This window comes from Eptesicus fuscus, chromosome 21 (genome assembly GCF_027574615.1).
Source record: "Eptesicus fuscus isolate TK198812 chromosome 21, DD_ASM_mEF_20220401, whole genome shotgun sequence".
In the NCBI taxonomy this organism is placed as follows: Eukaryota; Metazoa; Chordata; class Mammalia; order Chiroptera; family Vespertilionidae; genus Eptesicus; species Eptesicus fuscus.
The window spans coordinates 2,354,766-2,367,745 of NC_072493.1; positions in this window are offsets into that span (position 1 = coordinate 2,354,766).

The window sequence follows — 12,980 nt, forward strand, 5'->3', positions numbered from 1 at the left end:
GCGGGGGAGGGGGGAGGGAGAGAGAACACAATTTTTCTGGATGCCACAGTGGCACGGAGAATCATTCATTCATTCATTCATTCACTGGACACCCACAGGTATTCCTGAAGCACCCACAGGTGCTAGGCGGTAGGGCTCGGATGTGATTCTGAGGGCGGCCCTGCAATCCGCCTGCCTTGGTTCAGATTCCAGCTCCCTGGATCCCTGCCTGTGGGACCTTGGCTACTGACTGCACCTCCCTGAGCTTGGCTTCCTCATGAAACAGAAAAAACACTTGTAACGTCGCCCCCTCATTCTGAATGGATATTAGTATCTCCAACCCTCAGAATGCGTCAGAACACACACCAACACCTAGGCGTGACATTCGAAATATTTAACGGCTGGGACCTCGCTGGCATCGGAACGGGCGGGGTCCCGAGGCCTCCCGTGGTGACAGACATGGACGGGTCTGTCCACGCGGATGTCTAGGAGGTCCCGGGGAAGGGTCAGAGCAAGAGAGGAGCACTATTTACCAACCGGCATGGAACGGTGTCTATTTTTTTTAAAATGTAGACAACTGCATATCCACATACAAAAGAATGAGGTTGGATCCCTTCCTCATTGCATGCACAAACATTAACTCAAATGCATCAAATACTGCACTGTAAGAGCTAAAGCTATAAAACTCTTAGAAGAAAATATAGGCCTAAATCTCTGTGACCTTGGGCAAGGTGACACAGATACAGTCAACTTTATTGAAATGTAAAACAATGTGCCACGAAGGATACCATAAAGAAGGTGAAAAATATCAGCAACAGAATAGGAGAATATTTGCAAATTCTATATCTGATAAGAGAATTTTATCTAGAATACATAAAAATACTTCAATTCAATAATAAAAAGAATCCAATTTAAAAACAGGCCAAAGATCTGAGTAGACATTCCCCCCCACACACACAAATGATGTACACATTGACCACTAAGCCCTATTCAGAGATGCTCGCCCTGGCCGGTTTGGCTCAGTGGATAGAGCGTCGGCCTGAGGACTCAAGGGTCCCAGGTTCAGTTCCGGTCAAGGGCATGTACCTTGGTTGCGGGCACTTACCCAGTGGGGAGTGTGTAGGAGGCAGCTGATCAATGTTTCTCTCTCATCGATGTTTCTAACTCTCTATCCCTCTCCCTTCCTCTCTGTAAAAAATCAATAAAATATATTTTTAAAAAAGAGATGCTCAATGTGATTAGACATCAGAGCAACGCAAATCAAAGCCACAGTCAGATGCCACTTCACACCCACGAGGGTGGCTATATTAAAAAAGACAGACAATAACAAGTGGTGAGGATGTGGAGGAATTATGACCTTAGTAATAAACTGTGGGTGGGAATGTGAGAGGGTGTGGGCGGCCCCTGGTCCCCAAGAGCCTTCATGCTGGGGGAGGCCCCTCCTGTCACGGGACAGCTACGGCCCCAGGGCAGCCTCTGCTTGAAACGCAGATGTCCCCTCCGCCCCCACCCCCACCCTTTGCTTCTCAGCCGAGGTAAAACCACAGTTTATTTTCATTCCCTGTCCCATGTTAAAGGCCCTGCATTCCATTCTAAATAAGGGACCGGAGGGCTGTTCGATCTGATTACGATGATTTAGCATCACACGCCCCACACCCCACCGGGCAGGCCTGTCAGGTCACCCCAGCCCTGAGCTCTCATGCCAACCGGCTGGCACGGCAGCATCTGCCCACCCACCGCTCCCCGGCTCCCGGCTCCAGGGCAGGGTTTGTGGAGCGTCCGCGTGTCCTCTCAGGGGCTGCTCATTGGGAGGGTTAGGGGGTCGCAAGGGACCCCTCTCTCCTTCCTGTCAAACCTTTGTGGATGTCCTCTGTGCCCAGGCTCCGTCCGTGCCCCAGACAGGACGGATGTGAGGGGTGGAATCCGGGGCGCAGGGACCACGGGTCGGGTGATGATAAAGCTGCAACTGCCCGGCTGGGGCCTAACTCCTCACGCATCCCCTGAGGCCTGGCCCATGGAGGAAGGTCGTCTTCTAAGACTTTCCTCCTCCAGGTGTGGTCTGTGGGCCAGCCTCGCTCACGCGCATGCCGTGGGACGGTGTTTGCAATGCAGGCTCCACGCTAACACATGCCCAGCAAGGTCTGTGCAACTCTGTCCCCCAAATACTGACGACCTGGAGGTCTCCCCCACCCTCACCATACCCCTCAGCCCCAGGTCCAGACAGCTGAGCCTTCCGGGCTGAGAGCCTGGCCACATCAATACACAGCTCTGCCAGGAGACACGTGTGAGACCTCGTGTGTGCCGTGTTCCCCTGCAGCGTGCACACGGGACACGGCAGCCCGTGAGGGCCCTGGTAAGTCCTGCACTGAAGGAACACGTTGACTCTTTGGTTCAGCAGCATGCCACCCAAACCTATTCGACCCGAAAGCCTCTGTTCCGGGGACACCCGGTGGGGGTCGGATGGTGGGAAACCGCGTCCTTCCTTGCAGGAGAGGCGCCCACCGCCCCCCCCCCCCCCCCCCACCCCATCTCTTGCATTCTCTTTCAGAAGAGGCGGCTGCGGGCCGGCCCACGTGATGGTAAGTCTCAACCACCTGAGACCTCAGGGCATGCAAATCAGGCACCTATTTCTCAGGTGACAGGAAGGCTTACATCAACCCCCTCGCACTAGGACCACACCCTGGCCTCCTCAGGATTCCAACCTGATTCCCACTGTAACCTCCGATTCAATGTGCCCCAGCCGGTTCCCTGACAGAACCCCCCCCCCCCCCCCCCCCCCCCCCGCCAACAACACACTCTTCTCCCAAGCTCAGAACAGAGCCTTCCCTCCCCCTCCCTTCTGACCCCTCACTCCTCCCCCACCGCCCAGGCCCCTCCGTCTCCCCACTTGCCAAGTCCACTATATTTTATCTCCATCTTATCTTTCAGCTCCTCACACCCTGCTCCTTCCCACTGTGACTAACCTGGCCCTGTGCCCCCTAGCACCTCCCTGCCCCGATTTCCCCATCTTTCACCCGCTCCCTGCAACGAGGAGGATTGCTCGGTGCCCAGATGTGCATCTGGCCCTACCGTACCGCCGCAGCATCCTCATGGGGGACGTGCATCAAGCATTTGCTTTATTCTACCCCTAATGTTCTCTTTTAAAAACACACTGTTCTTGATTTCAGAGCGGAAGGGAGAGGGAGAGAGAGAGAAAAACATCAAGGATGAGAGAGACTCATGGATGGGCTGCCTCCCGCACGCCCCCTTCTGGGGATCGAGCCCCCAACCCGGGCATGTGCCCTGACTGGGAATTGAACCGTGACCTCCTGGTTCATGGGTCGATGCTCAAGCACTGAGCCACACCGGCCGGGCTAACCTAATACTCTTATTCCCATTTGGAAGAGAGGGGAAAGCGAGGCACAGGGAGGATACGGGCCCTGCCCACGGCCTCGCATTTAGTGACTAGATGGTGAAGAGGACTCCAGGGTGGGCAGCGTGGCACCGGGAGCTGAGGGCTTCCCTAGGGCACGGCGCTGCCTCCCTCGAACTCTGCCTCCCGCCAGCCCTTCTCCCACCTTCTGTCTCAGCCGTGCCCGGCCCACTGCGGGCGGGACAGCATTCCCCACCGCCACCGCCAATGGCAGCATAGCTGACACATGCCCTCCTCCAGAGCCACTCTCCCCAGCTCCCTCATCCGTGGGAGCCTCCATCACCCGCAGCAGACGGCCAACTTTTTTCTTTAAGAAATATTCCTTTATTTATTTATTTGTTTGTTTGTTTGTTTGTTTGTTTGTTATTGACTTCAGAGAGGAAGGGAGAGGGGGAGAGTGAAACATCAATGATGAGAGAGGATCAGCTGCGTCCCACATGCCCCCTACTGGGGATCGAGCCTGTAGCCCGGCATGTGCCCTTGACTGCAATCGGACCAGGATCCTTCAGTCCTCAGGCCGATGCTCTATCCAGTGAGCCACACCGGCCAGGGCAATGGTCACCTGTTCGAGGCTTGCCTATCTGTGTCTGCCTTCCTGGGGCCTCACATAGGGCAGGTGCCCTCTGTCTGCCACAATCCATTCTCCACTCGGCTCTAAGCGATCTGGAGGGCCCGGCCGGCGTGGCTCCGTGGTTGAGCGTCGACCCATGAACCAAGAGGTCGCGGTTTGATTCCTGGTGAGGGCACATGCCCGGGTTGCGGGCTCCATCCCCTCATTCTTCTTAGGACCGATGGGGACATCGTGCCTGATCGCAGGCATGAAGGGCATCCTGGGAATCCTATCAGCAGGGACCTGTCCCTCACCTACCCTGGAACGTTCTGAGTTCTTCCATTTTGCCAGGAGGCCCCTCTCGCTGCCGCGCCAGGACGCCTGGAAGGGCCTGGGAAAGACGGTCCGGAAAATCTCCTAACAGCCCAGAGCCCATTTGGTCCTCATTTTCAGGACGGGTTTGTTCCGAACTCCGGCCAAAGCCAAGGTCCCCAAGAGGGACCCCGTCTCTGCCTCCACCTTCCTGTCCATGTCAGAGCAATTCTCCCAGCCACCTTGTCACAAGCCCGCTGTGCTGCTGATATTGGTTACAGATGATGGCAATTAGGGGCCGAATCTCCCTGGCTCCTGGTAGAATATTGAGACAGAGCTACAGCTATTTTAAGATTTTAAGCAGATTTATACTCCGTGCTTCAAAGACGGCCAGCCAGCAAGGAAAATATGGTAACTGTTGCTTTAAATTATAGCTATCATTACTTCAAAAGGAGATTCAATCAGAAACCACTGAAGACTAAAACTATTTACATCTCCTGACACTTAAAAGCAAGCGAGCAGCTTTAGCCTGTCAGCCCTGGACATCTCGCTACAAAGAGACGGCACCTCGCTGGCCTGCAAAGGAAAACGTTTCTGAGGGGGCGGGAATTGGGGGCGGATCTTGGGGGCCGCCCTCTCGGAGCGCGCCTCCCATCGCTCTCGCCCACTCTCTCTCATGGCCTCGGAGGGACTCGGGGTCGGAGGCATACCGCTCTGCACAGACCTGTAGGCGGCAGGCGCCAAACCCCTCAGAACCCTGGCTCTCCCCAAGATAAGAGGACTGGCTGCCCTTTCAGTCTGGCCTCTGGCCTTCAGGCCCCGGCCCTGGGGAGATCCTGTCTCATCCCATTAATACGAGTCCCAGGACAGGACTGTCCCCCGCTGCTTCTGGGCTCGACTGCACGCCTAGACGGGAGGCTGGGTTTTGTGTCGATCGGAATCAGGGCCAGACAGCGGTCAAAAGCGTGGGCTTTGCAGACAGACGTCTCCGGGTCAGAGTTCGAGCTGTTTCATCGACTCGCTGTGTGACCTTGGGCCAACCACTTAACGTCTCTGAGGCTCAGCGTCCTCATCGGTGAAGTCGAGGCGATTCACGGCCCTGTTCCGTAGGTGGTTGAGAAGTGTAAGTGAATGGTGTGCACAGAGTCAGGGCAACGCTACCCGCTGCCACCAATAAGCCCTACGCTGTGGGAGCAGCTCAACACAACAGGACTGTCCCCCGCTGCTTCTGGGCTCGACTGCACGACTAGACGGGAGGCTGGGTTTTGTGTCGATCGGAATCAGGGCCAGACAGCGGTCAAAAGCGTGGGCTTTGCAGACAGACGTCTCCGGGTCAGAGTTCGAGCTGTTTCATCGACTCGCTGTGTGACCTTGGGCCAACCACTTAACGTCGCTGAGGCTCAGCTTCCTCATCGGTAAAGTCGAGGCGGTTCACGGCCCCGTCTCATAGGGTGGTTGAGAAGTGTAAGTGAATGGTGTGCACAGAGTCAGGGCAACGCTACCCGCTGCCACCAATAAGCCCTACGCTGTGGGAGCAGCTCAACACAACAGGACTGTTTATCGCTCACGTCACAAGTCAGGGCAGGTGGTTCTGGTCGGCAGGCAGCTTTTGTCCCCTGATGACCTGGGGCCCAGGATCCCGCCATCCTGAGCCGATGCCATCTCCTCGGGTCTCAGACCTCCGGAAGGGAAAGGGCAGAGTGCCCTGAGGTCCGGGGACACAGACCGGTAAAGCAGCAGGCACCTGGCCCTGGGCGTCAGCCCTCCGAGGAGCCTTCCCTTACCCCCTAGTCTGCATCCGAGGCCCCCCACACGCTCCCTCAGCACCCGGGCTTCTCTGTGGACGTCACATCTGCTGGGATGTAATTTTGTGGGCACAGCCAGGGCCTCTGTGGTTCACAGGCAAATTCCAGAAGAACCTAGGACCCGGCACACAGGGCGGCGGGGGGTGGGGGGGGGGTCGGGTCAGTAAGCGTTGGTGGGAAGAACTGAACAGTGACATCGGAGCCCTGCCCCTCCCTGCATATGGCAGGCACAGCTTAGGGCAGGCTACTACACTGGTGCTTAGCAAATGCTGCTAATTGGCAAATCCAGAAAAGACATAGATGGACGTTCTCCATACCAGAGGCTAACCCCGGCCCCTGGGCCACATTCAGCCCACCACCTGGCTTTGCAAATCAAGTTTTATTGGAACACATATGCCTATGCACACAAGGGATGCTGGGAAATGCAGTCCCTGGCTGAGTTCCTCTCTCCCAAGGAGAACTGCCCATTATGTCAGGAGGAGGTCAAAGTGTTGGTGGACAGGCAGCTGCCACCTGCCACAAGCACTGAGGGTTCGGTCATTGGTGCAGGTCCATCTTATCTTAACGAGGCGTGCTCTCTAACGCAGTCTGGTAGTTGCACAAATGTGGCTTACACAAGGTTATGGCTAGTACGCACCAGAAATGGGATTGGAACAGATCTCTCTTGGCCTCTGACCCACCCGGGAGCCGGGAGAAAGGATAAGAAGTTCCTTCTCCAGGCTGCTTGCTCTCAATGGGCAGGGACTTTGCAGGTTCAATCGCAGGTTTGAGGAAGCCGGCATTTCACGGCTGCAGTCAATTTTGCAGGCTGGGGGAGGGTCAGCCTTGCTTTTCCCCTGGGTTCTGTAACCAGACCTTCCCCACCTGCACTGCTCCTTCCGAGCCCCTAGCCCAGCGCCACCCCTCCCCCACCCGCTCCACACCCTACTTCCAGTAAGAAAGAGCCGCAGCGGGCACCGGGGCTGGGCAGAGAGTCGGTGTGGGAGTTGGTCCCTGCCCATCCCTGACGAGAAGCTATTAGTAAAGGCACCTTCCCTCTGCCCTGACCCATGGCCCACTCTGCCTCCAGCCTGAGGCAGGTGGGGCGTGTTCCCGGTTGTCCGGGGCTCACCCCAACCCCTCCCTTGCCAGTCAGGCCGTGGGTGCCCTGAGCAAGCACGCACAGGCTGCGTGGCCTGAAGGAGGGCCCGGTTGGGGCAGGTGAGGGCACGAGAGTGAGGTGGATGCTGGGTGCCGGGGCAGTCACGTCCCTCTCTAGGTTCCTGCTCCTCCTCGGCCCTGAAGGCGACGTCCCCTGTTCTGTCCACCTGGTGGGGGTGTAGAGGGCGGGGGCAAACATTCTCTCTTCTGGATTCTGATAACCACACCCTCCCCTAGTCCCTTCGGGCCTGGAGGTGGCAACAGCTCCGCTGTCATCCCGTTGGTTCCTCTGCATCCTGCCACCTCTTGGCAAATGCCTTGGACGGCCTTCTCGAATGGCCCTACTTGCTGCCCAGGGCCTGCCTGCTAACCTAGCATCAACATGGCGGCCCTCTCCAGACCATTTCCCATCACAGTCCCCACGGTTGGAGCACCCCTTCAGCCGCGTCAGAGAGCTGGCCGTGAAATGCACCCCATTCCGACAGGGCTTGGGGAGAGACCAGGAACCCCCTCTCCCCCGCCCGGTGGTCAGGAACCCCAGGCATTCAAGGAAAGCCGGCCCTGTGAGTAGCCGATAACCCAGATCTTGGTTCTGAGTGTCCCAGCCTCGGCGAGCATGGGGCGGGGCAGGGCGGGCAAGGGCTGGAGGAGGCAGGTCATGGTTACCTAATCTGCTTCCACCCCCGGGAATTCTCTCTTTTCCAAGGGGTCATAAATACTCGCCCGATTCAGGAGGAAATGGTGACAAAACCCGCTGCTCCGCCGCGAGCACTTGGCACCAGGCAGTCCTCCTGATGCCGCGGAGGACTTAAAAGGTTGCTGACATTTTCCGTTATGTATCTTTTCATTAGAGGTAACTATCACTTTAAGCAAATTGCCTCAGAGCCTGGAATGTAGCAATAAGTGATCTAATTAGCGTCGGCTGTAATTTAGAAAGGTTCATTATGTCAGACATCACGACTCCTGGGTATCACTGAAGGACTCACTTGTAGCCCCTGAAATGATTTTTCCCATGAACGCACATCATGTCGCCCATCGAACTGGTATGGAGCCTTAGGACGACAGGACACACAGGAAACGCCCGCTTTCCGGGAAAACTACATTTCAAGACAGTAACAAACAAGGGAACAAATAGTTCAAGGAAAGCCAGTTTTGACTAGAGCAACACTGGACCCTTCGACTATGCTACCCGATGTCAACTAAATCCCTTGGGACAAATGTGACCCCCAGGGAGACCCAAGAAGCCTGCCATGTCTAAATATTTTAGAACTCATGGAGCCAGAAAGCCTGAGACATGGGTGGCTTTGAGGGCTTTATCTTGTGCCCCCAGTCCCTCAACGGAAGCACCCCTGGGATAGCCATCGTCACACAAATAAAACATGCTGTCAACGGAACCACCAGCACAACACTCGTAATCGTGTTCCTGGGGCGTGGCAGAAACTAGCTGGCTGCTCTCCACCTGCGTTTTTCCCTTTTCCTTCTGGGCATCCAGCTGGACTACATTTCCCAGGCTCCCTTGCAGTGAGGGTAAGCCATGTGACTTAGTTCTGGCCAATGAGATGTGAACAGAAGTGATGTGCATCACTGCCAGGCCTGGTATATCAAACCTATAGTATAGCACTATACTCCACGTTTTCTCTTGCCTTGGCTTGCTGTCAAACACAGAGATATTGGGGGGGTGGGTGGGGAGGGGGCCGGGGGTGTAAAAGAGAGGGCTTGACGGGTGCAGGCGATGGTGATGATGAAAAGAGCCTGGACTCAGGTTCATAGCTTGGGAGAGAGAGTCCTCGCCTATCCATAGGTCATGGATGAAAACTAGACTGCGTGTTCAGCTGGTAAGCATCATGCATTGTATTTTACAACAATAGGTAGACCCTAGTATATGCCTATGGGCTTCCCCATTAAATTGTTGTTTCTCGGCCCCACCAGCCGAAATCTTGAGGAGCTCTGTATTCTGTAGTGTGTGTTGGAAAAGCAATGGGTTTCTTTTCCAGTCTCCTAAACCTTTTTAAAACAATTACAGAATTTTACCACCCTTCAAAACGTCCAACTCACAAACGTTCACAGAGAAACGAAGCGGAGCGCCAGAATCCTTCCAGCTGGATCTGGAATAGCAGTTGTGAATACGGTGCCAGCCCCTTGATTTGTTTTGCTTTTGACTAGATGGGAACCCATCACTGGGGCTAGACGGATGGGCTGCTCTGATTGGCCAGACCTAGGTCACATGTGCCGTCCCTAGCCTAAGAGCAGAGCCCGGCTCCCCCAAACCAAATGGGCTGAGGGTAGGGAAGAGATCGTTTCTCAAGGGAAACAATGATGCTGTTTCAAAAGGAAGGGCACATGGCGGCTGGGCGGGGAAAAGCTGGGGGTATCCATTAGACACATTCGGAGGAGGCCCCTGAAATTCTAGGGACTTTGCCGAGATCAAGCAGCTGGGAAGGGCCACAGAACATTCCCTCCCCATCACCCCCATGGTAGCACAGGACAGCAATGTCCACGGGCCGCTGCGTTTGGTGCAGTGGGCCTCCCACTGCCAGCCACTGCGGATAATTATAACCACAGAGGAACCGCATCCCCTAATGCACGGACCATAAACCCATCCGTTGTCCAGAGGCGGCAGAGGGATTTATAAAAGGCCATTCATCTCATTAATAATTGGTCTGCTGCCACCGTAAGTGGTTTGGTGCTGTTAACTGTGAGTATATTTTTTAATGTAAGGAACTGACTCCCATTAGCTGTCTTCTCCTTTGAAAATATGGCCAAGTAAAAGGCTCGGGTTCCAGGAGCTGGGAGAAGCGCCTGGCATTCGCAGCCCTCTTAAGAGCTTACCTACGCAGCCAAGTTCATCCCCAGCACGGAGCTCTGAAGGCCGAGACCCATCTTTCATGGAAGAAACATTGAGGGAGAATCCCACAGACACTGCTGGGCCTGCAGCACTCGATTCTGTCCCAGACCTGCGTGCCAATGTTGTCTAGCTCACAGCACGAGGGGCCGGGTGGGGAGCAAGACCTCTTGGGTGACGGTTCCTGGTGACAGTGTTACCTGCACCCGTGACTGGGCACGTACCCCCTTTGTGCTTCTCACAGACATGATTTCGGGGAGGCAACTGTGTCCCGGTTTTGTTAAATGTTTTGATGGTCCCGAGAGGTAACTTGGTTCTATGGAATAAGTGTGTCCTCCCAAAGTATATGTGTCAAAGCCCTATACTTCAAGATGGGGCCTTTGGGAGGTCATGAGGGTGGAGTCCTTGTATTGGGATTAGTGCCCTTTAGGAGGAGAGAGAGAGAGAGAGAGAGAGAGGTGTCTTCTTTGTTCTGCAGGAAGACCACTGGAAACCAGAAAGAATGCTCTCACCAGGAACCGAGTCAGCCAGCACCTGGATGTTGAAATTCCCAGCCTCCATAACTATGAGAAATAAATGTCTATTCTTTTTCTTAATATATTTTTATTGATTTCAGAGAGGAAGGGAGAGGGAGAGAGAGAGAAAACATCAATGATGAGAGAGAATCATGAATCAGCTGCCTCCTGCACGCCCCACACTGGGGATTGAGCCCGCAACCCGGGCATGTGCCCTGACCAGGAATTGAACCGTGACCTCGTGGTTCATAGGTCAACGCTCAACCACTGAGGCACACCGGCCAGGCTAAATGTCTATTCTTAAGCTGCTCAGTCCAAGGTATTCTATTAGAGTGGCCCAAGCAGACTAAGACAGCTGGTTAGGCCTTCTCTGTCTGACAGTTACTCGGGTAGGAATGACACGAACACCCTACTTTCCGTAGGAACAATGGCAGGAACTTGCTTCGCCGGCCTTGCTCTTGGTGAGACTTTCACAACACGCTCGAGAATGCTCTTCTGGGCCAGCTGCAGGCCGGGATTCCTGCCGCGGACTGTGGTTAAAAACACGAGGGGCTGACATGCTTCACTCGGTCCAAAGCTTGCATCAGCTGCATGGTCCGATAGACTGAAAGGAAAGCGGGGAGGCTGTTAAAATCCACCTCGGACTTTTCCAGACTCGCTCTGCTTTTGCCAGGCTGTGACCTAATCCTAGCAGCCTCCTCGGGGCTGTGTGGGACTAGTGAGAGCTAGCTCAGGCCGGCTGTGGACTCGGCAAGGGCGCTCAACACCACCGCACTTGGTCGCCCGGCCCAGACGCTTCTATGTAAAACGCAGCTGCCCGGAGGACCTCTTGTTGGCTTCATCGCCGGTAAACGTCTGGGAGTTCTGAGAAAGCTCCGCGCAGGGAGAAGTGGGCTGGTTTGGGGAGAATCGATTCGGATCCGTCCTTTCTCTTACTAGTAAATGCGAGCTGGCTTTATAAAGATGTGAAAAGTGCATTAGACAGTTTTCCTCAAACGTCCAGCTGTTCCTCCTAACTGCTTCCAGAGAACCCAGACAGACCAGAAATGCTCCAAGAGGGAAGACGTAGCATTCCTGAAAAACAGAAACTCCTCCTCCCCAGACCCCAGCTGGAAGGGCCCCGCTTCTTCCTCTGACTCCTGGACGTGCAGGGAGCTGTCCGTCACACCTGGGCTCCGTCACACCTGGACAGGGAGCTGTCCGTCACACCTGGGCTCCGTCACACCTGGGCTCCGTCACACCTGGGCTCCGTCACACCTGGGCACCATCACACCTGGGCGCTGTCACACCTGGGCGCCGTCACACCTGGGCGCTGTCACACCTGGGCGCCGTCACAGCTGGGCACCGTCACACCTGGGCAGGGAGCTGTCCGTCACACCTGGGTACCATCACACCTGGGCACCATCACACCTGGGCTCCGTCACACCTGGGCAGGGAGCTGTCAGTGGAGGGCTATGTGCCTCTTCCTGTGGCTGTCCCCCCACCGCTCCATTCCGCCCACTCTCGCTGGACGACAGATGTACAATAGATTACCATTTCTGCTTTTTTTAAGAGAGAAAACAAAAACATTTGCGTCTCCCCAGCATCCCCTGCCACGAAACCCAGCCAGTGAAAGAGAACCCACGGGAACACGTAACCCGGAGAGTCGGTGCCCAACAGCTCGCTTTTCAGACGATGACGGCTCCCTCGTGGGATGGGAAACATCTGGAGTGCGGAGATGGGGCTGCCTCTCGCGGAGCTGGGAAACACGCACAGCCCAGCGGGCTGCCGGGGACCAGCGGAAGGCTCTGGGCGCCCAGCTCTCCCTCGCCCCCAGGTTAGCATTCCAAAGGCCAGGCCTTCGTCTGAACACCATGTTCTGTCAAAAGCACTCACTCTGCTGAATACCTTACTATTACTTCATGCTTTTTCGCTATCGTGAGGCCCAGGGCAGAAAAGGGGCTGCAGACAGACAGTCCACCCAAAGCATGATTCTGCTCATCTGGGGCACCGACCCCTTGGACAGGTGCATCAAAACTCATTCTCTTCCACGGCCCTTTCAAAAACGCCACCCCAAAGGCAGGGCAGTGGCCGGCACCTCATTTTATGGATAAGAAGACTGAGACACAGAATTTAATGGCCATAAGAAAGACCTTCAGGAAACTCTCTTACATCGATGCTACTGGGCTGAAGCGAAGTCACCAAAACCACCCTTGCCGGCTCTACCGCTTTCTAGTGGCATGATTCTTGGTAAGTGCCTTCCTGTACCAATTTCCATGCCCAGGGATCATAATCATAAGGTTGTTGTAAGTAAATCATGTAAGCAGGTGAACCTCTTAGAACAGTGCCTGATGTATCATAAGTATTAAATGCATGTTGACGATGACAATGATGTTTTTGAAATGTATACTTTATATATGTTTCTAGAAAAGACCAGCTGCAAACT